A 17,975-nucleotide genomic window follows, 5' to 3' on the forward strand; every position below is an offset into this window, starting at 1 on the left:
TATGCCATGGGGAATGAAGATGCGTCCACTCTTAGGCAGCTGAGTCTGAATCTCAGAGAAACCAATGGCTTATCCAGTTCACGTGGATAGAAGCAACTGGATCTTCATCCTCAGAACCTGGTACCCAAGTGCTGCTTGCTGTATACCAGCATCCACTGCAGCCCGTATTAGAGGTTCTTTACTCTGGCCTGAGGAATGCTTCGCTCTTCATCACACTTTTAGATCTTTTCCTAGGTGACATACTATTCCTTCAGTCCAATCGGTACAGTTTCTAACACCACGTGTCTCCTGAATATTGCTTTGTCTTTATCTTAGTTTACCTTCTCCTGCTGTGATAAAAACACTGACCAAAGCCAACTTGGTTTACGCGTCCACATCACATTCCATTGTTTAGGGGAGGCAGGTCCGGAATTCAAGCAGGACAGGAACCCAGAGACAGGAACGGAAGCAGACTGTGGAGGAATGCTGCTTACTGGTTTGTTCCTGTACCTCACTCAGCCTGCACTTTTATACAGTGCAGAACCACTTGCCCAGGGGTGGCCCTCCCACAGAGAGCTGGGGCCTCACTTCAACCATGAATCAAGAAATGGCCCCCACAGTCTTGCCAACGTCCAGTCAGATGGAAGCATGCTCTTAACTGATGTTGTCTCTTCCCAGGTGATGCCAGCCTCTTGAGTAGACACAAAACCAGCATAGCTCTCATTCTGCCCTCACCTCCCCCTTGCAGAGCATAGAGTACACTGTTCATCTCACCGTTGTTTCCATGGCCTCGGATTCTGACTCTTCACTGCCAGCAATGACCACTACATCGTCTGTATCCTCACTGCCGTGACAAAATACACGGCAGAGGCCACTTCAGGTAGAGAATCTGTTGTGGCTCATGGCTTGATACAGTCCATCACATCAGGAAAGGCACGGCAGAGTTCACAGCAGCAGGAGCTCACAGCTGGAATTTTTCACATCTCCATGGACCAGGAAGCAGGGTGGTCAGGCGGGAATGATATTAAGGATATCCTCAGGGCTCAGCCCCCAGTGACCCCCTTTCTCCAGCTTAGACCCTCCTCCTAAAGTTTCCACAACCTCCCAAATTAGCACTATGATTGACTGGAAACCAAGTCTTCACGTAAGCCTGTGGAGGATACTTACATTCAAATCATGAAGTTATCCTCTAGGTTTGGGGAAGGAAGCAGAAAATAACATATAACCATCTCCATCAAACAATATGGTGAGAATAGCCTGGGCTTCTCCCGCTAAGTCTGGGCCCAGGAACCTCCGATCAGAGAAGGCCATTCAGGTCTTCTTGATGAGAATCCTTGCAAACTAGACTGCTGGGGGATGATAGTCAGAGTCTACGACCACAGTCATGGTATAGCTCTTACTGTGCACACACAACTGTAGGCATGGCCACAGGGCAACAGAGGGCATTCCTAAGTTTGGATCTATCTGATTTACCAGTAGGGGGCAGCAGTGGGCATTTTGCTATGTTGATCATTGCTCCATTCCCAGATCCTAGAAGAGGGCTTAGGAAACAGCTTTTGGATGAGTAGGTATTCAAACCCTGAACCCTCTTTCCTGCAAAGGTAGTAAGCTGTAACTAAGCCTCCGAGTTCTTCAAGGTACCTGACCTGTCATATCTCCTAAACTACCTAGTGATCAACCTGGCTTAGCTTCCAGTCCTATATTTTGATGTGTTCAACTTATTTGCTTCTGTCGTTGAACTGGGTAGAGTTTTGCAGTAAATTCAGGACTGTGTGCAACAGCATCCTATTTTCCCCCACGAAAGGGAACCAGCAAGACTTTGCCCTTAAAAGGCTGCAGAAACAAAACCAGCAGCCCTTTCTTAGTACATGATAACGCCTCTTGCGTTAGCATTATTGGGTCTCGGAGACTGCCTTCTTCCGGCGTCCCCCACAGCTTGGTAACGTGAAGAGGTCGATATGCCTCTGGCCTGGGAGGGATGTCGCGTTCCAGACGTGTGGTTCTGTTTTATGAAGAGGCAGAGCTGCTACTACTTAGGGCGGTGGTTTATTTTCTCTCGAGGTTAAATTGAAATGTTTTCTGGCATTTCATTTAATGATAATGAAAATGGCAAAATAAGTGTGCATTAGACTATTTTATTTGCGGCAGGATCAAAGATTTCTCTGACGTGCTGGGCACACCATGCTCTTACCAGCAGAAGCAGTAAAGGACTAAAGAGGAACCTGAAACAAATCACTTCTTGGGATCTGAGTTCCAGGAACGGAGTTTCCAGGCCTTCTAATGCTACCGTTAAGGGTGGACATGGCCAAACTCAGCAAGAAATCTAGCATCAAGCATCCATCCCGAACTTTGAACCCATCCTGGAGAATATGTTTTTATTTCATGAACAATAAAACATCCACGGAGCACCTGGCGACCAGCATTCTTGAGGGCAGCGCTTGACCATGATAGATTGTCTTATAACAGTTTTTCCAAGCTACCTGGGTGAATTCCCTTACCACAAAAATGGCTCAAGATCTAGCCAGTCCTCCTGAGTCATCCCACATGACTGTTCTTGTCTGTGTTCTGCATTTTTTGGCTGGTAGTATCTCACCAGTTTTTCTAATCCTGTCTGGGTAGAGAGGAACATATTCCACAGACACTTGCCCACCTGTCTTATGGACTCTGGCTAATGCAGTGTTCCAGTGTAACTCTAAGGGTCCCTTCTACCCTGGAATCTCTAGATCATCATCATTCAGCAGGAGCACAGCAGCTATGGTTCCTGTCCTAGGGTGGCTGTCTTTGCTGCAATTGTTCTTCGACATCAGGGAATCAGCCTCTCCCAGAAGAGGTTCTCTTCCGGCACTGTATGGTAGCTGTAAATGATGATTTAAAAAAATGTACAGAACAAGAAGGCAGTAGGGAGTAGGGGCAGTGGATACAAAATCCCACTCCTAGCCAAGACTCTATTTGCAATTGATAGCACTTGGGAGAGGGAAAACGAGTTTTCTTCAAGGGAGTGACATTCGGTCTATCGACAACACTTCAGGAAAGATCCCACACTCAGTAGGAGTTAGCCAACATACATTGGACGCTATGATTTTTGTGGATTTTTTTTTTAAGAAAGAGAAAAAAATCATGAAATTGGGTGGTTAGGGAGGTGAAGAAGAATCTGGGAAGAAATGAGAAAAGAGAAAGAATACTCTCTAAATATATTGTAGAGAATTCTCATAAAATAAATAAAAAAACTTTAAAAAGCAGGAAGCCAGTAAGAAAGATCCAGATGGGGGGGGGGGTGCTGAAGGAGAAGGCATCCCTGTGCACCGTGTTTCCTGGCCCTTTTGTCTTTAGCTGGCGGTCAGAAAGCGTTCTTAGAGTTGGGCCCCAGTTCCTGTATTTCTAGCATCCTCTCCTCTTCCACCATGTTCCCCTTCCCCTCTTTTTCCGAGGATGGACTTTCTCTGTCAAATGTTCCTACCCTCTTCCATTTTCCTGTGTCTACTGCTCACAAAGAGTTTCACACAGACAGGATTGGAAGTCACAGTCAGAAGGATGCAGAGCTTATGCCGGGGTGCCATCGGGAACGAGGGAGAACCTTGGAATCAGCACCAAGGAAGCTATTGACACTGTTAAACCTAAAAGGGAGAAAAAGACAGAACTGAGTGCAGGGAAAGCTATGCCTGTGGAGGAGCAACCCAGGAGGCAACTGTCCACATCAGAGTGCCATCTCGCTCCATCCTCCCTCGGCTCCATCAGACACTGACCTACAATCTCTTTCAATGATCTGCATTCAAGCCTCCGTTCTCTCCATCAGAAAGCTTCATCTTCTCCACCTGGTAGCATAGGAAAAAGCCGAGGAAACTGGCTTTGTGTTTTGTCTTACAAACCAGCATCTCAGGCTTTGGTGAAGTGATACTGGAGGATTTTTCTCCACTCAAATTAGTGCTGAATATTTATCATAGTTCATCATACTCACAACCGGTAATGATGGAGCCGTTGGAGGATGGAGGGAGGATACTACCCATTCCTACGGTGTCCTTCCAGCCAGTAGGGCTGTGCCCCGTTTCCTCACACCTTACCCTGGTGACTGAAGACTTTCCACCCAAGAAAAACCCCAGATTAGCTCTTGTACAGAAGTAGCACATTTTCTGTTAAATGACTTGAGAAACAACAATGCAGCCAATCCTACTAATAGTTAGTGGATAGCAACCAGATACCGCTTGTGTGGATGATACAGGATGCGGCACCAACCCTAAACTATTTTCAATCCCTGAGCTTCCCTCCTTATCTTACTGCCCAGCGATGAGGGACAGACCCTATAAGCAACTCAGGAAGTGGGGGGACTAGAATCAAAGACCTTTTTTCTTTTCTTTTGATAGTTGTTTGTTTGTTTGTTTTGACATGAAGTCTTGCTATACATCCCAGACTATCTCAAATTCTCAGCACTGCCTCTGCCTCACAGGGGTCTCTGACAGTGTGGACCTGGCTAAGGAAAGTGGCTATGTCTTTGTTCTTTAAGAGACTGCATAGCACACACTAGAGTATTTGACTAATTACTTTCACATGCTCACCTGAAAAGATATAATAAAGTTTAGTTTATGCCTCAACATCAAAATGTACATCTTAACTCTGCCTTTGTGGCAGAGTCACTGTATACATAGTTAAGTAGGTTCTCATCTATCTGGCTCATTTTCTTATAGTCAGTGAAATTAGGATACAAACCAGCCAGAATGTTCTTCTAAGACAGAGACCAGCATGAGATATTCACTAACCACAGAGGATTCAGACAGCAGGGGAGCGGTACCTTCTTGTCCAACCTTCCCCAGAAGGCTTGACCAGAACTGAGGGACGGAATAGGTCTGTTCATGGCCCAGGACTGCAGTTCTCTGTAATGGCAGATACAGCAAATAAATAGTTTGAAACCTGGTGCTTCAAGCTTACAGAAGGAGAATCCAGGCCATCAAACCTTAAGCCAATTATCCAGAATAGTTAACAGCTGTAGATTCTCACTTTAATGACCCTTGCCGAATCATGCTCATAGAACTGTCCACTTTGGTCAAGGTTTACATAAGTGACTTAAACCATATTCCTGTTCTTGAGAAAACAGTGTCACCCACATATTTATCTGTGTAGTGGGTGGGATGATAAGGGAGAGGGGGACAGGTGCACAATGCCCAGCAAAAGAGGAAAGTGGACGAAGGCCAGAGAGCACAGAAAATAGAAGCATTATAATCGTCAGACAAACAAACAAAAAAACTAAGGACAAGGAAAGCCTGGAGAAATTCAGAGAGAAATTTAAAACGGAAGGCAGGTTAACACCAAGCAATCAAAACCAGGAAGACAGGATGGATCCTAAGAGAGCCCAGCCCAGAGATTCTGAATTCATGTCAAACATTACTTCTGTCTCCCAGAAAGCTCCCCTGTTAAATGGTTCAGGACATCTGCATTTGGATAGAATAGCAGGAGACCAACAAAAAGCACACAAATCACAATAACTGATTCATAGATAATATTGTAGCAGTTTTGCAAATTCTTCCCCTGTCTCTGCTAAATTCTCTATTTCATCCCATTGAACCCTGTACATACAGAATTCTGCCAAAATGGTTGTATGGCTGTCATGGAAAACACATTTAACAAAAATGAAGCTCGATTAGATTTGAAGAGCTCATCCTTCAAGCCTCTTTGCTCAACTGCTCAGAACAGGGCTGCCGCCTGGCACACAGTGTAGAGTCAGATGAAACCAGTGAGGGCGTTGGCAGGTGATCAGTCAGCCTTGTTCAGAATATTCCAAACAACTGCCTGAATATTACTTTATAAGCTTCTGGAGTTTAACTTAATAGATGTCTAATATTTTAGATGCGTTTCAAGTCCACATGCTTTCAGTTTTCACAGAGAGGCTCAAAATGTGTGTGTGTGTGTGTGTGTGTGTGTGTGTGTGTGTGTGTGTATGTGTCCTGTCTTGGTAATACATGAAAAGCTGTTGGATATGATTTCAGTTCATACTGAATAGCAACCCCATAACCTGCACCTAGGTAGGCCCTGTTGAGATGAGTGCAATACGCCTCAGGGGTTGCCTGCTGTCCACCTGTGGAAGGCTACAAGTATTGTACTGATATAAAACTTCTAACATGAACCAAGACACTTGAAACTCTACTTTCCCTTTGCAGCCAAAAAAAAAAAAAAATGACCATCTGTGCCCAGTAGAATTCTGAGCTCTATTCTATTCATGGACACGCAACACTAACACTTCAAACCAGCAGTGAATCATACAGCTTTATCTAATATTATCTAGTACCAAAGAATGTATCATTTAATAAGCTTTTAAATATTTTATCTACAAGAAGATATGGGAGAATTATGTTAATATAATTGACTTTCTATTATCAGAAAAACACAAGTACACTACCCAGAAGTCAGGTCGAGTTTTATGTCACCATGGAATTAATGAATTAATGATGGCTTTTATCTGAGTTTCTTGTGTGTGTGTATGCATGTGTGTGTCCATTTTAAGCCAACCAAGCCCAGTTAGTGTTGTCATTATGAATACAGGTATGGGATCATCCACTGTCAGCCTACCAAAGCCACACCTTGGAAGACGAAGGACTATCCCTTCCCAAGCAGCCATCAAATGCCAACAGCTCTCAGCTGGGGGTGCGGCCTCAGAATGCCCTGCCCCATCAGTGCTGGACACTTTAACTGTCTTCATTTTAACCACAACTGCTGTTGTGCGTATGTATGGAATAGCCATGACGTGGCCGGAAGACAGCATTTCATGATTGTTTTAGAAACAGGCCTCACTATGTAGCCCAAGCTGGCCTTGAACGTTTAATTCTATGAGTGCATGCATATGAGTATGTGCTACCGTGCCTTACTTAAGTTTGTTGCATGGAGTTGAGTTTATATTTGGGATTTAAGTAGTGGTATTCATTAGAGATTTACTAAGCTTTTTCTTCTGACTTTTACCCTAGCTCAATTCTAGCTCTCCAATGTTCAATAGTCCCTGCCCTGTTGGTGGAAGGGATAAGAGCCCCTGGGAAATATGCAAGGGCAAAGGACAGATAGCTAGGAACTACCACTGAACCTCAGCGCCTCAAGACTTATGACCAAGGCAGGACTTCACAGCATCCTAGGGACTCTCGGGTGTTTCATTAAAGGAGGGGCTGTTTAGGAGTAGAAGATGGCGCTGGGAATTTGTGGCAATCCTAACTTAGAGTCTTTGCTGTTCAAGGTTGCTTGTTTAGTGAAGACTGGCTTGTCTGGGTTAGGAGACTGTAAACAGGACACAAATCCCCAAGGCTGGTCTCTGCCTCACTACCTGCCTCTCACATTACCAGTTACCACCAGCTCTAAGCTGTCCACCCTATGAGGGCTTTGTAGAGCTTTCTTGGCCATTTCCCATTTCAAGCCTTCATCTCCCCCCTGGTTGCTCTATGACACTGACCACATCTTCTCCATCTTCCCATCATTCTCCTTCCTTCCGCCCACTCTGGTGGCTTTGCATTCATATCTCCATCCTGGACCTCTGTCCCGAGCATCTCCATCCAGGCGTGAATTCTGTAAGGCCTGCTTTCTAGTTGCCTCCAAATTTTTGGCACTTGTGCGCAGAACCGGACAAGGAAGCAGCCTCTCTGGGTATTTTTTTTTTTTTTTTTTTTTTTGCTTTTCAATGGACATTTAAATGGATTCTCAACATAAAGGGTGTTTTCCCAACCTTTCGTCAATTGCATGCACCTTAGACAATTTATTCTCCTGGAGCAGACAGAAGCATTAGATCAGCTGTCACAGAGCACAGCAGGCGGGAACAAAGGGTTAACTGGGTGGCAGCAGGAAGAGCAGGCAGCTCTCCAGTCACGTGCCACTGTGTCCCCTGCTCCTGGGGAAAACACGTAGGCGTTTAGCTAGGGGGAATTTGAAATAAAAGGACTAGACATTGATTTACTGACAAGCATTTACATTCTGTCTTAAGTATTTGAATGGGTATTTCCATGAATTTTCTGAATATCAAATCTACTTACACAAACCAAAATGAAAAGTCTAAATGAAATACAACGAGGTTTTCTGAGATGCTGAAATGCCACTAAACTCCTACAGCTGTTGACACGTGAGACACTTTCATAAGCGTGGATTGCCTCGATGGAATGTTTTCATCCTTTCTTGTCTGTATCTGAAATGCTATGTGAGTCTGGGAAACAGCCATAAAACTGACATTTAGATAAATCCTACACGTTTTTCTCAAAATTAAGAAGAGGGGAATGCCAAATCTCCGACGGGAAACAAATAAATCAATAAACAAGCTAGGCAGGTGGAGTCAAACAAATTATTAGTAAATAAGGGGGGAAATCTCCAACAGTGATGAAAACTGAAAATGGGCAAAAATTCACCATTGGCAAAGCCAAACAAGTAAACGAAAAGAAAACTACAGGAACTCAGAAGAAAAGAGAATGGAACATAATCCATTTTTTTTTCTCAAAATTAAAGTGCTGTTTGGTATAACCTTAAGGATAAATTGAAACAGTTTTGGATGGAATAATTTTCTGATGTACTGAAAACTCCAACATCCTCTAAGCAGCACAAATCCTACAAATAAACACATGGTGTCACATTAGAAGCTATGGGCTCTACATTCTAATTACTTAACAGTGGTTGTCCTATCTCCGGGGTGTCAAATGTCTCAATTGGGAGCCACCACTCTGGGTGAATACCATTATTTTACAGACTAAATCTTCAAGTTAAATGTCAGAGGTTCTCTCACACGCTCATGGTGGAAAGGGTCTCCTGATGCCCACTTCCTCGGTCACTTCCATGGTCATTGTGATTTCATTGTTATCATCATTGTTCTCTCTTGCATCCTGCTCAAAGCCCTCAGTCCTGCAAGGTGGACATCATCTTTACACCAGCACATCTTAAACAGATATCCAAACAGAAGACCTGTGGGAAGAATAAGAGAGTCCTAGAACACAGCCTCCGAGTCCACACTCTGAGACCCTGGGCCACTTTCTGCCAGTTTGATCAATAATTTAAGCTAAAAAATCCTGATTTATGGTGACCAGCTGGGTGTCTTTTCCCTTGGCTGATTTAATCCGTTCTCTTTGGCAGTAACAGACCATAACCATGGACAGAATATTTTTTTTCTTAGTCCCAGGAGTTCTTCTAGATCATCGACCCTAGGGGTGGTTTGAGGAACCAACATTCCCAGCCCCTGTTGTTACCCTAAGAAACTTAGTGCTGGTAAAAAGAATGATGGTATTAAACAGTACAAACATATTCCCCTGCAGGTCTCAGGGTCAGAGATGAAAAAGAGACTAGAGCAAGCTGCCTTCCCTCTGGGGGTCTGAGGGAGAAGCTACTTCACGTCCACTTCAAGCTCACAGACGATATGTGGTGCCTGGGCCCACGGTTCTTCAAACCTAGAGCATAGACCCTCCCACCCCCAGAGTCTCTGTCCTCCTCCATTGGTCAACCCTCTGTGCCACCCCTGTTTCACAGGAACTCAGTGATCACATTGGACCAACCCAGACAATCCAGGATAGAGTCCCCAACTCAAAAATCCTTGACTTGTAATGTCCTCCTTACCATTTAATGCCATGTTTTCCTAGGTTCTAGGAATCAAGACATAGACTTACCCAGATAGCAGGGAGGGGCATGATTCAGCCTGTTAGTCCACCCGACGAGGTGAAGATCACCATGACTACCTGTCCATTTACTTTTTGGATGACTTGGGACATTCCCTCATCTCTCTCCTATAAGTTCACTCAGACATTTCTTTGGCTCCTCGGGAACAGTCTTCATAGTTCCCATGTCTACCCGTAGGAGAGGGGGAAAAAAACACAAAGCAGAGGCTTCCCGTGTCTATGAACACTATAGCCGGTATCTCCTTGGAGAACACTGAACCACTTACTCTCACGTTGACTGTGTTTAGAAGCTGCAGCATTTAAAGCGATGATGACCACTGCCAATAAGGTCACTCAGCAACTCTTATAAATGGGGCATTCTTGACCACACCCTTATCCACAAAAACAGCACAATATTTTCATAAGGGTTGAGGTTCTTTGGCTTAAAGAAAAAAAATGTTGATTTCTTTTTAGGAAGAAAAGCAAAATACCGTTTTCTTTTCACCTCCTGGAATTATTGCTGCACTTCTGCCGTCTTCAGCATCCTTATTTCTATCCTTATTTTCTAATGTCCATTTCCACAAACTCCCCAAAGGCTCGATCAAGCGGAGAACTCTAAACCTGGGCATCATTAGCATCATTTACCATCATCCCGTAAGTCAGATGCTCGCAAACTGTGCTTATGTCTCTTGAGAACCTTTCTTCTTCAACGCACTCTGGGATATATATTTATCCCCCCAATAAACCGAATAAAGACAGTTCCAGGACGTCCAACTCTGGGGTAGCCGGTGAGAACACAGGATGCCTTCAGACCAAGGTCAACAATTGCTGACAGATTCAATGTATTGGGAATAAGGAGAGGTTTGTGTGCAGATAAAAAAGAGCCAATACTTTGGAGGGCTGCGAACCTAATTAATCACTGGCTGGGCACATTGGAAAAGGCCAAAATACACATCTCCTAATTGCCCTCATTTGTCTGCTTAGTTTCTGCATTGCAGCGAAAGGAACTTTGGATTCGTGGTTCTGCCATCCAAAGCCCTTGAGGACAATCAGACTTCGGGGACGGGGCTGATGAAGCTTTGAGCCTTATAGGGTTATTTCCTTGTAACCCACTCAGAGTACAATTGATTGAATGTTTGGGGTCATTTACATTGTGCAGCTGGGTCACCACATGCTTAATCCTGGAGGAAAGAGAAGTTGGCCCTGAACGCACACGGCTCGCAGCCAAGTTTTGAACAGCTGAAGGTACAGCCACGATCTGATGCCCGAGTTAAAACACGCAAACAAAATTGGAATATGCTTCTTTGATTTGTTCTGCTTTCCTACAGGAGGTAGGCAAGGTAGGTTTGTCACAGCATCCAGGTTTGCTTTTGTGAGTGACCACACAATACCTGTCATGGAGCACCACCGCCAAATGTTCAGGCCAGCCCCTTGGATAATTGGCCCTGTTTTAAAACCTGACAAAATTGTGCTTGTCAGTGTATAAGCCTTTGCCACAGGGAAAAGCTCTGTGAACTGAAAGACTCGCCTTCAGAATTTTCAAAAGGATGGCAAATTTAGTCAAATTGGGCAAACGTGAATCAAATTTCACAAATTTAAGAATGTTTATGTAAATCTTTAAAACATATGTTGCCACAGCTGTGTTTAGCATAAAATTACGATGAAAATAATTCTAATGAAAATGATGGCATATTTATATAATGCCTGCCATCCACAAGCGCCAAACCTGCTACACAGCCGACCTCATTAGCCTGACTAAACCCCTTTGAGCTACAACATAAATATTAGCTCCACTTTGCAGATGAGGAAGGCGGGATGTGGGCAAGGTTGTGCCCAGCTAAGTAGGTCAGGCTGTAACCGGCCTGACTCTCCCACCTCGGTAGTAAATTATCCTCCGAGCAGATTCCGTGAGAGGGTCCCTTTCCTGCACACTTCCAGCAGGGACTTCCCTGCCCTTAGGATGGGAGAAGGAAGCATTGAAGACGTCTACTTCCAGCCGGCCGTGAGTCAATCATCTTGCTAAGAATCAACTGGATATACACAGGAGGAGTCCACCATCTCCCTGCGTGCCAGTGAGCCTGCGCGTTGAGAGAAGAGCAAAAAAGCTTTGCAGTTTTGTTTTGTTGATGTGGCATTGAAGACATAAGAAAGGGCTAATTCAGGGTCCAACCCAGACAGGACAGTCAGCTCTGCATCCTACCTGATTATTCTCATCTTTGCCTCAGTCCTTGTTCTGCTGCTGAGTAGGCTAATAACAAGAATCCCCTGGGCCGTGGAAGAGAGACAGAGAAGGAGAGACAGAAAGAGCTAGAGAGACAGAGACACATTAACACTGATCCAACTCTTGTTTCCAGGACACAAGAACCAAGGAATGCCATCAGGTGCTGCATCCGTCATCTGGTGGTGGTCTCCTTCTGGACCACAACACTGCAGAAGAGCAAGGCTAACACCCAAGGGATTATGCCACCATTTTATGGGAAGCCTGCTATTCAGACAATTAACCCACTCCTGTAAACCTTTACTGCATCCCTGTATCCTAATGTCTTAAATGCCCTACATCTTTTTGTTGTTGTTGCTGCTTTTTTTTAATTGATTTTATTGAGCTAGACATTTTTCTCTGCTCCCCTTCCTTCCCCACCCCATCAACCTCTCCCATGGTCCCCATGCTCCCAGTTTACTCAGGAGATCTTGTCTTTTTCTACTTCCCATGTAGATTAGATCCATGTATGTCTCTCTTAGGCTCCTCATTGTGGTCTAGGTTTTCTGGGATTGTGATTTGTATGTAGGCTGGTTTTCTTTGCTTTATGTTTAAAAACCACTTATGAGTGAATACATCTGATATTTGTCTTTCTGGGTCTGGGTGACCTCACTCAATATGATGTTTTCTAGCTCCATCCATTTAAGGCCCTACATCTTACTGATCTTTTCAATGATAATCAGGTCTTAAGGTGTGTTGTAGAGGAGACGTTCCAGCCACGAAGCCAGGGAAATAAATGAGCTCTCCCCTTGTACCACGTGAATGACCTTCTGGGCTCTGCTCCTTCAGTTTGGCCTGCTAAGCACTGTGCTGTCCTAAAGCTGGGTTTCCTGTGTTTAGTCCAATGTCCACACATAGCAGTTCAGTTCCCATGAGTCTCCATGGGCTTCTGCCTACCAATTGTCAGTTTCTGTATGCCTCATCCTCTGGTTCATACTCTTGCAAGGTGCCCATGTATGCACTTCCTTAGCGTGTGAGATTCAAACACTGGGGGGAAGAGCCGGCAAAGCTCCAGCACCCTGGAGACTTACCGAAGCACTAATGTGACTCCATTTCCAGCCATAGATGTTGAGTTACAGTTGTAAAGCAAAAGAGAAGTTTGTGCTTAATCTCTGCCAGTCGGTGTTGATGTTAAGTGTGTTCCTTCCAAATTCAATAAAAAATGGCCTTCCTTCCATTCAGGGAAAATTCAGGCAGTCATTTTTTGCCAAAATGTTTAAGTCTGCCCAGGAAAAAGATATTCTCTAGAAACAAAGAAGAAAAACAGGTCCCTGCAAATGTCTGATTGTCTTTATCTGCATCTGAATTCTAAGAGTCCCACATATATTTAATTTTAGTAAAAATGAGTTGCCCTACATGGGAAGTGCAGGTCTGACTGCCAGACAGCTTTTCTCAGTGAGTGGGGTGGAAACCGCTGGGAGGTGGGAATCTGGGCCCTTCTGCAGGCAGATCTGGCTTGCTGGCCCCTCCTTGGCTGTCCGTTTATCAAGGAAAGAAACACCACTCCTTCCTCCCAGATCTTAGTTTTATCATATGGAAGACATTCTCACTACCTCCTTCGTAGACACATCTTCTAAATATGTAAATGTTAGCAAAATCAGTGGGGTTTTTCCTATGCATGGTGTGTGCGTGTGTGTACGTGTGTGCATGTGTGCATGTACATGTGTACGTGTGTGTGTGCACATGTGCATGTGTATACGTGTGTGTGCACGTGTGTGTATGTGTGTGTGCACGTGTGTGTTGGCTAGATACACCAAGACATCAGGAATAGTTTTCTCTTATAAGCAAGATAATAAATAATTTCCATATTTGTACTTTTCCAAATTGATCATCCTTTGTAAATGAGGGTTTTGAACTCTTTTCCCTTAACGCAGGGAACTGAACCTCAGAAATCACACATGCTAAGCAAATGCCTCAGCTCTTGGCTCCATCCCCTGTTTCTTTGCATTGATTTTGAAAACATGTACTCACTGGGGTGCCTAAGTTGGCCTGGAACTTACTCTGTAGCTGAGATAGGCCTTGAACTTACGACTGTACTGCGCTAATAAGCCTCTTGAGTAGCAAGACTCCAAGAAAATGTTGACAAGCCCAAATGTACATTTTTAAAGCTAACTTTAAAAAAAAATCACTGTGTAGATCTATTGTTGTGAAAAACAAGATCAAGTCATAAAAATTTATCATCCTAAGAAGAAGAACAACTGGTAGCAGCTCGCCTATTATCTTTAGTTGTATAAAACAAGGCTCAGAGAGAATTCTCCCTAAGGTTCTAACTGAACTGTAGCTGGGCCCCACTTCCTGATAAACTGAGCCACCTCTAGCAGTTAGGATGGAAGTTATGCTATATGGCCCAGGTGTGCTGCTCAACACCCTTCTTTGCCTGCCTTCTTGAAGGTCTCAACTCCTCGATTACTTCTTGTGGACTTAGCAGTGAAACACTTACCTTGAGGAGGACTCCCCTGAGAAGGACAGACTTGCAAGAGTGGACACCGGGAAAGCAGTATGGACGTTATTGGTTCGGAGGACCTTGCAAGTCCTATGTCTGAGACTTAAAGGTCCCAACAATGAGAGTCTGAGGAATGGAACCAGAGAGGGCACTGAGGCGCTTGATCTCAGGTATCAAGTTTAAGGGATGTCCTCAAATTCGATAACCAAAACATTTTAAAGTATAACCTTAAAAAAAAAAGTGAGGGGAAACCTATGCTTGGAGCCATCAAGTCCCTGAGTGAAAAGCTTTGATAAACCAGATCACATTTCTGTTCTCTTTGTTCCTGCTCCTGGGAGAGGACTCAGGCAGGAGCTCCTTTGACTATTTGTAATAAACCGTTTCAACCATCTTGAGTTTATACTGATGAAGTGGGTCCCTGCATAGCCTCAGGACTGGGGGATGGTCAGCAGAGGAAACTGTGATGAGACTGCAGTTTCCTCTAGAGAAGAGGAGGGGCCGGCTGATTGAATTTAATCACCAGCAGCCAGGGATGCGATCAAGCATGCCTACGTCGTGAAATGCCCCTAAGAGCATCTGAATGATGTCATTCGGGAAGCTTCCGGTTGGTGAAAGTAAATGGGGCCCTGAGCTGCGTGGGAGGACTCTGCATCTACCCTGGCCACTGCTAACACGCTTCTGCTTGCCTCTTCCTCTGTGGTCTCTTCTATAACAAACCGGGAGCAGACTGTAAAGGGCAACTCCTAAGCTCTATGGCGCATTCTGGTGAATTAAGAAACCCAAAGAGGCAGGCCAAGGACCCCTAAAGGGCTGTCTGGTCGGCAGAAGTGTTGAGGAGCTAAGGCCTCCTTCCTTTTATAGCTGCCATCTGAAGTCCACGCTAACTCCGGCAGTGGGTGTCAGAGTGGAATTACACAGTCACTCAGTTGGTGTTGAAGGATTGTTGGGGCAAAACTTCATGGATTAGGTGTCGGATGAGAAAACACACACCGGATGCCAGAATTAACAGAAAGAAAACCCTCGCAGGCAGAAATAGCGGCGCTGTTGACAGTGCGTCCTGCTGAAGGCGGTGGGACAGAGGACACACCAGTCCTAGGCATGATCTTAATTAAGAGTTTAGTCATTTCATGGGGAATGGGGGAACACTCGCTTTTATTTTTCAAAAATATTGCATTAAAATTCCTCTTAATTGCCAATTCTTTTGATTGAATAAAGGAAACGAATAGGCTTCAGATGGATTAACCAGGCAGTAGCCGAAGCAAAGATTTGGCATTAGATTTCTTGCCTGAAAGAGCAGCCATAGAGAATGACTTGCCCCACGCTCAAGCAAATCCCTCTTCCAGATTTCTGAGCTTTGCTTATCTGCAAACTGTCCAAACCTTTGAAGAATTAGGACAAAGACGTGCAAATCTAAACCAACAAACCTGCTAAAAATGGGAAGTACTTAAACCCAGGGAAGGCCGTGATCAGGTCTTGGCCCTGGAACCCTGTGTAGACGCTCCAGGAAGCATCCACCAGGGAAGGAAAGATCAGAAATGGAGGCCGGAGTGGGATCCAGAGACAGTGAGTCAGCTGGTACCAGGTTTCTATAATAAGAGGCAGACACCAGCAGTTGATGGTTTGAGTGATGGTGGCTGTGTTTTAACTGCTTGATAGATGCAGAAATAAGTCAGCTTACAGAAATCAAGGACTCAGGTTTTATCACAAACACACATGGTTTTAGCATCAACTTTTAGCCAAAAGCAAATTTTAAGATACATCTCTTTGTGCAGCTTCATGTAAGACCGACACAGCCTTAGACGCTTCGACTCCTATATAACCTTGAAATCCCTTGGCAGCAATACTTGGAAACTATAGCTTTTGCTAGCACCCAGAGCGTTGGGCTTCAATGTGTTAGTTTAATAGAGCTGTGTGAAACCACTGTCTCGGAGCTAGGAATGACAGCCATAGAACTTCAGAAGCCAAAAGCTGAGGCTCAGAAAGAAAAAAACAAAAGATCACATTTTCTACTCAAAGCCAACTTTTCGCCAAGCAAAGAAATTTGAATTTTGCCACTTTAAAAAGATTTTTCATGTTCTATGCTAAAGACAAGGGCCTTTGAAAAGGCTCTTCCAATCTTCACAGCCATGTTGCACTCACAGCGTGTCAGAAGTACTATAATGATCTGGGGCCAGCAAGAAGGCTCAGGGGCATAAGGGCGCTTGCTGCCAAGACTGATGGCTGGTATTCAATCCCACGCACACAAAAAGTGGAAAGGAAAGAACTGACTCCCGGTTGTTCTCTGATTTACACACACACACACACACACACACACACACACACACACGCACGCGCACACACACACGTACAAAAATAAAATAAAAAGTTAAGATGTAGTCAGGCATAGTAGCACACCCTTTAATCCTAAAACTTAGGAGATAAAGGTGAATGAATCTCTGTGAGTTTGAGACTAGCCTGCTTTATAAAGTGAATACCAGGACCATATAGGACTTCATAGTGAGAACTGTTCTCAAAATAAAAAAACAAAGATTACAACATCCTGGATTTAATGGTTGTCTAGCAGTAACCTTATAGAATGACACATTTTTCTAAGCCACCCTGGTGTGACTTTTATCTTGTGGTACTTCCAGGATAGTTCTACAAGTTGTTTTTTTTTTGTTTGTTTGTTTGTTTGTTTTTTTTTGTTTGTTTGTTTTTTGAGACAGGGTTTCTCTGTGGTTTTGGAGCCTGTCCTGGAACTAGCTCTTGTACACCAGGCTGGTCTCGAACTCACAGAGATCCGCCTGCCTCTGCCTCCCAAGTGCCGGGCAGTTCTACAAGTTTAAAAGGTATTTTAACTTCCTTCTTTTGAGGTTGGCTAAGCTACTGTTTCTTTAGTTTGGGAGTGGACTGAGGGAAAAAAAACAGATCCACAGAAGTCTCCCATTTAGCTCAAAGTTTTGCTTACGTCTCTCTCCTCACTGTAGGGGCAGGGAAATGAGGTCACTGAGACTGAACCTAAACAAGTCATATCCCCTGTGGGTAACTGAGCTAGAGATGGAACTCCGCATCCAGCTGAGTCTCTAGTCATTAAATCACACAATGTCACAACTGCATAAGGGCCAAATTTATGTCCGTGATCTCTGCTAAGTGAGATGGAACTTCCACGGGTACCAAAACCCCCTTCAGGAACAAATAGTATACGAGAACACTAAGTTCTAAGGCCCTCTTGAACCCAAGGCTGTCTCTGAAGGAAGAGGTTGAGGACAGTCTTCCTCTGCCATCGCTGCTGCTCTGAATGACTCCTGGGACACCCTCCCCAGGTCTGCCCTCTGGACCAGTGTGGGTCCTGTAGCCCATCTGTAGCCTTTAAATGTCCTTCCTTGCCGCGGACCGTCCCTCTCGGAGACCACCACCCACGGGGGACCAAGGTGAAGGATAGGATAGTCAGGATACGATGCAAGGGAAATGACAGACAGACACACTGTGTAGTGAAAATCTGCTGCAACTTTACTTCTGTAAAGCTTCAGTTTTTGTACAAAACAGATCAAAGAACTTGGCAGGTGCATTACATCACCCCACTCAGGGTTCCAGACATAAATCAAGATTAAGCATAACCAAAATAGAGCTTCTTCTACGTGCTCCTTTCTACGTGTTCCCCCTTCCGTGCTCAAGATGTTGGCAAGGACTTTTAGTTTTGTTTTGTCTTTTAGAATTCTGTCTCACA

Source organism: Alexandromys fortis, unplaced genomic scaffold (genome assembly GCF_014885135.2).
Source record: "Alexandromys fortis isolate MF-2015 unplaced genomic scaffold, M_Fortis_MF-2015_v1.1 scaffold_102, whole genome shotgun sequence".
Taxonomy (NCBI): domain Eukaryota; kingdom Metazoa; phylum Chordata; class Mammalia; order Rodentia; family Cricetidae; genus Alexandromys; species Alexandromys fortis.